This window comes from Babylonia areolata, chromosome 8, assembly GCF_041734735.1.
Source record: "Babylonia areolata isolate BAREFJ2019XMU chromosome 8, ASM4173473v1, whole genome shotgun sequence".
NCBI classification, from domain to species: Eukaryota; Metazoa; Mollusca; class Gastropoda; order Neogastropoda; family Buccinidae; genus Babylonia; species Babylonia areolata.
This window is the reverse complement of record NC_134883.1, coordinates 25083118-25089771: the sequence shown is the minus strand read 5'-3', so window position 1 is coordinate 25089771 and position 6654 is coordinate 25083118. Positions and strand designations below refer to the sequence as shown.

Sequence of the window (6654 nt, the reverse complement as noted above, 5' to 3'; positions counted from 1 at the left end):
ACCCGGCAAGTCATTGTTACCAACCTCTGTTACTCAGTACCGGCGTCACTGAGTCCTTTTATAACAGCGGCGCGCACGCGGAAAAGTTCGGGTAGCGAGAATAACACCACAATTTCACACACACACACACACACACACACACACAAAGAATGAACACACAAATGAATAACATGTAGAGACAATGAGGAATAAAAGTGGGTCGATTTAAAAAACAACAAAAACAACCCACGTCTCTCCACATCAAAGATCCCGATCACTTCAGTGGTGACAATAAGAGCCAATGATACAAGATGGGCGCTTTCAGGTTAAAAAGAAAAACCGCTGGCACAGCTCAGTGGAAAAAAAATAAAGAGCTTGATAACTTGATTGGTAGCCAGTGTGAATCTGAATATCAGCTGCCGAAGCAGAAGAAAACAGATATCCTATCTGTTGTGGAAAGCATCTTGTTTTCTGTGGGAATTAGGACAGATTAGGGTGCGGGCTTTGTGTACTAACACCCGCATTACCAGCCGATTCAATGTTTATTGTCGAGGCCATACTGAATTCGCGGCGTTTTTTGATGGTAGTGCTCCATATTGTGTGTGTGTGTGTGTGTGTTCGTGGCGTGAAAACTGTTCAACAATAAACTCGATTTGCTTGTCTGCAAAACAAGAGTTCGGATTTTCAGGCGCAGACCGAGACCCTCTCTCATTTTCTCGGTCCGTGCGATGCAAGCGCTACCCATGGTAACATTCCCAGCGTTTGCGTCACTGACCGCGCACCGTTCCATGTAGGCGGAGCTACGACCAATCATCAGAACCGTTGGCCCGTGACGCTTGGCGAGCCTTCGCGAAGCTCCGCCCAGCTTCCCTTCCACCAATCAGCACGGGGTGGGCTGCGGTCACGAAACGCGGGGCGGCCTGCACTCTCTTACACTGGCGGCACCGCGCCGACGCTGCGAAAGCGGGAATGATTGACAAGGCGACCAATTGTTGAATCATTCAGCTCGGGGGAGGCTGAGCCAATCAGAGACGAGATCTCGGCTAGGCCGCGCCGCCATTATGTCAGTATCAACAATGTAATACGCTCCATGATTGGCCATTAATTCGTTTGTCGCGCCGTAAGTGTCTGGCCCGCGGAGCCGACTGGCGCCGGCAAGGGGGAGGAGGGAGGGGAGAGAGAGAGAGAGAGAGAGAGGGAGGAGGGACTAGGCGGGGGAGGGACGGACAGACAGCAGGCGGCAGGCTTGTTTAGCAGGCAGCTTCAGGCTTTGACGGGCAGGCGGTGGCAGTGAGACTGAAGGGAAAGGCCCAGCAGTGTTCACACTGGTCGTCAGTGGTGGAAGAAGTGGTGGTGGCGGAATCACGGGGGGGAGTTCTTTTAGGCTCAGCTGCTTCAACTCAACTCCTCAAGTCCTGTCTCGACTGTATGTTGCAGATCCGCTGTGTGGTGCTGTGGTTGTGCTAGGCTGGCTTGGCTTGGACCACTTGTCGTGCGCGCGCGCACACACACACACACAGACACACACACTCACACACACAGAGTAACAACATACACACACAGACACACACGCACGCCGCCACTGACTGCCCGATCTCTTTGGTTCCGTGACACAGACCCACACATGCCACTGCCTTTCAGCCGTGAGATCCCGCTTGCTTTTCAGTCCGATCGGTACCAGAGCTTGTTCCAGACCCGTTCATGGTGGTGATAGTGGTGGTGGTGGTGGTGATGAATTTGGTGTGCTTGCTTGACCAAGTGATTATGATGCGCCACGCTGCTGCCGCTAGACTAACACTTGAGTCCCACTGATGCCAGTGAGGTGGTTTGGTTTGATCAGTGGTGACACAACAGTCTCTTGATCTTCACGTGGTTTCTACGGACGCTGTTGAAAATCATTTAGAAGAGTGACGTAGAAAAAGGAAAAGAAAAAAACCCAAACATTGCAGAGTTTAAAAAAAAGAAGAAAAAAAGAAGAAAAAAAATAAAAACAACAACAACAACAACAAAAAACGTGACTTGTTTCCCGTGACAACTCCACGCGAACGTGACTGTCCGTGTTTGATTGGATGACCCGTGACTGACACAGTGTCGTCAATTACAGTCTTGGATATGATTGGTTCTGAGGCGGACCACCACATTTTGAGCATCACTGGATACGACAGCATTGTTACTGTCACACGGCTTTCTTCCGGAACACCCTCACAACTGGTCTAGTTGTGTGGTCCGCTGTTTACTTTGCTGTTCCGCAGTTTCCTTCTGTTGTGGTCGACTGTTTCAGGTTCGTGTTTTTGTTTATATCTTTTGACTGAATGCATACAGACAGACAGACAGACAGACACACACACACACTGAATGTTATTGCTATCATAATTTTCAGTGTGTTTCATTGTTGTTGTTATCATTATCAATGTGTGTGTGTGTGTGTGTGTGTGTGTGTGTGTGTGTGTGTGTGGTCAGGAAGAACAGGTTAGAAATTCATTCTGTTATGGATTGCTTGACAGTGCTGTTTACTGGGGTAATGATATTTTTGTTCAGGATGCATGGTGTCTTTAACAAAACAGTTCTAAAAAAAAAAAAAAAGTTTTTGATAAGCATCTCCATACATAAACACACACTCACACATACATAAATGCAAGTGCACACACACACACACACACACACACACACACACACACACACACACACACACAACCACACACACGCAACTGTGGTTTGAGAGTTTAGTGTCAAGTAGCCACAGATAATTCACACGCAGTTGACTGGCATTCCAGTAGCGATTGTTCTCAATGTCAAGGATTTAGTCATTGGTAGTACAAGTCTCTTCACATACCCGGCGAAACAACCATTAATGACCGGCCATGTGGTCGCTAAATGAAATGCATTGTTTCAGACTATGGGACTCTATAAACGTATATAAAGTTTGACCACTGAAAAATGTTTTAGTTCGTTGAAGTACATACATATTCGTTCTTCTTTTGTGACAGAACTTAAAAAGGTTGCCTTAACAATAATTGCTTTTTCTTCTGTCCCTGTTAAAGAGAAAATGTATAACCAAAACATAAATGAATATTAGTGATAATAATAAATGTGATAATGATGAAATAGACATAACTAATTCCAGTAAACTAAGAAATTAAAAAACAACAACGATAGGACCGGGATAGAGATATGCGAGAAAAGGACGTACCCAGCATAGAGCTATGAGAGTAAAGGACATCAGCATAAAGTTACGGGGAGAAAAGGACTTACCCAGCATAAAGCTACGGGTAGAAAAGGACTTATCAAGCATAAAGTTACGGGCAGAAAAGGACTTATCCAGCATAAAGTTACGGGGAGAAAAGGACTTATCCAGCATAGGGCTATGAGAGAAAAGGACTTATCCAGCATTAAGTCACAGGGAGAAAAGGACTTATCCAGCATAAAGTCACGGGGAGAAAAGGACTTATGCAGCATAAACCCACGAGAGAAAAAGACTTATCCAGCATAGGGCTATGGGATAAAAGGACTTTTCCAACATAGGGCTATGGGAGAAAAGGACTTATCCAGCATAAACCTACGAGAGAAAAGGACTTATCCCAACATAGGGCTACGAGAGAAAAGGAGTTATCCAGCATCGGGCTACGAGAGAAAAGGACTTATCCAGCATCGGGCTATGGGAGAAAAGGACTTATCCAGCATAGGGCTATGGGAGAAAAGGACTTATCCCTGATAGGGCCACGGCAGAAAAGGACTTATCCAGCATAGGGCTATGGGAGAAAAGGACTTATCCAACATAAATCTACGGAGAGAAAAAGAACTTGTCCAACATAAACCTACGGAGAGAAAAAGACTTGTCCAGCACAGAGCTATGATTGTTGATAAAAGCCCAATTGTGGCTGGACCTTTACACTGGAACCTTAAAGGACACCCGAAAATAAGTAATTTGTGTCTCAGTTCTTGATTGCATTTGTATTGTTCGTTCAAATTTGAAAACTTTGCTTGACAACCTTAGTGGAACAACTGCGAAAAACGAGTGGGATTCATTCGCTTTGCATTATCCCTTCATACTTAGTTTCTTATTTCTTATTTTGTTATACCCCTGTTAAAGTCATTATTATTCTTTTCATATTTTTTTTATAGTTATTGTTGCAACAGACTCTGGAAGAAGTTTATATTTAAAAAAAAAACATGTTTCAATATTTTAATTTTTCTTTACCATTCGAACTGATAACCAGACGTAATAAGAATAAGAATCGTGTGGTTATTGTAGTTGCAGTAGCAGTAACAACAATGACATCTAACAATATATTTCAAAGCTGCAACAGAAGTAATATATATATATATATATATATATATATATATATATATATATATATATATATATATATAGTGCAAATTGGACCCAAAAAATATACCGATATTCTCGTTGATTATGATGAAGATGATTACGATGATAATAATGGTGATGATAATAGGACATAACATTTTTATATCAGTGCCAAAAAAAAAAAAATTTTTTTTCAAGAGATGAAAATACCTTTTTATCTCCATATCACCCTCTAACAAATATAGCAACAGTGGTAGCGTAATAATAGTGATCAATAATGACCATGATTTTGTTGAAAATGGTGATAATAAAGATAGCAACAATACTAGTAATAATCATCATCATCGTCATCATAATTATGATCATAATGATAACAGTTACCATAGAGATTAATCATAACTTTAAAAAACCCAAACAGATTGCAATAATGGATTTCTTCTTCTCATTATCATTATTATTATTATTACCATTAGCAATAATAGTGTTATTATTATTATTATCATTATTATTATTATCATTATCATTATCAAACTCGGATAAAGAGAGAGGGGGGGGGGTGAGGACAGAGATATATGTTTATAGACAAGTATGCACATAAACAGAAAAAAATAATACAGACAAGACAAAGACAAAAAACCCAAAAAATACAAAAAACAAAAACAACACAAACAAACAACAACAACAATAATAAAAACAACAACCACCAAAAAAAACAAAAAAAAAACAAAAAAAAAAAAAAAAAAACACCAACCCCCCAAAAAAACAACAACAACAACAACAAAAACAAACAAAAAACCCCCCAAAACAAACAAAAACAAAAACCAAACACCCCACATGACTTCAACGGGTGAGAAATCACCTCACCATAATAGCTCGTGGTTCCTGCGGAGGGCAGCGCCTGTGACCATACTCTTTATCTCTACATTATTGTACAGTGTATTATTCATCAAACTCAGTAGGGACTCGATGTTTTGTTCTGGTCACGCATGTCAAACAGTAGGGAAACGGGAAGTTTTGTGATGCTTGCTTATGTACTGTGCGATATTGTTTCTGTTTTATTTTTTTCCTCCTCGATATAGAATTATTATCATTGTTATTATTATTATTATTATTATTATTTTGTTATTATTATTATTATTATTATTATTATTATTATACATTATTATTATCATTATCATCATCATCATCATCATTATTAATTCTATTGTTACTGTTATCATCAATATATACAATTGATGATGTTGTTCTTAATGTTCTTGTTATTGTTGATACCAGATATGTGATATTTGTATATGTAATAATAGTAACTAGCAATAACTATAACAAATATATATATATATATATATATATATATATATATATATATAATTGACTATGTATACTTGCTATAATTGACCAGTTGATATTGTCATCACAATTATTATTACTGTTGTCGTGGTTGTTGTTGTTGTTGCTGCTAACGATCACTTATAAGATATTGCCTATTTGTTTTTCTCTGTCTGTCTGTCTGTCTCTCTTTCTCTTGCTCCTCCCCACCCCACTCCAACTCTCTCTCACTTCCCCTCTCTTGTTTCGTTGAAAAAAAAAAAAATCCTCCCCGTTTTCCACTAAAACAAACAGGAACGCCCTCTCGAACTCCAATCGAACACAGTGTACGTAACCGATACTTTCAACAGCACCTCCTCCACTCACACTCTCCACTCGCAGAAGAAGACTCCGTGCGCGTACATCCGCGTACAACTTGATCACAGTAACCAGCTGTCGCCAGCAAACAGTTAACGGAACTGGCTGCATGATTTAGAGGAGTCAGTATTACATGGTAGAGCCCGAAAGAAGAAGAAGAAGGAGGAGGATCTTGCCACCACACAACGACGCTGTTATTATTGCTGCTGCTGCTGCTGCTGCTGCTGCGGTCAGAATGAAAGGTCCGGCTAGCTGTTAACTGCACACAGCCTTGTTAATCCGTATGGTGCATTTCCCTCGAACTAGCAATGTTTTTTGGGAAAAAGTGCACAGTTATAAAGCTAATATTATTCATATCCAGATACTCCGGGTCTTCTTCAAACAATACCAAAGCCGTTTTGAGACACACACACACACACACACACACACACACACACACACACACACACACACACACATACGCGCACACACAGAGTATTATTGATAGTAGTAGTAATAAGTAGTAGTAATACTAATAGTAGTAGTAGTAGTAGTCGAAGTAGTAGCAGTATCATAACTATCAGTACTTATACAGCGCCTATCTTTCAATCAGAGATCAAGTTGTAAGCGCTCAAAACAAACAAATGAGTTATTTGCGCAGCAGGCTACCTAGAAACCCGACATTTTCCTTTAGGCACTCATCA

The 6654-nt window shown here is 40.5% G+C and overlaps 1 protein-coding gene across 1 annotated transcript in view; it reads left to right on the top strand.

Moving 5' to 3' along the window:
* Window positions 1–1259: 1259 nt before the first annotated feature.
* LOC143284676 (uncharacterized) overlaps window positions 1260–6654 on the top strand; it is a 124543-nt gene continuing 119148 nt past the window's right edge. The window contains exon 1 of the mRNA XM_076591595.1: window positions 1260–2260. The gene's annotated coding sequence lies outside the window, so the exon portion shown is untranslated. The remainder of the gene's footprint in view (window positions 2261–6654) is intronic.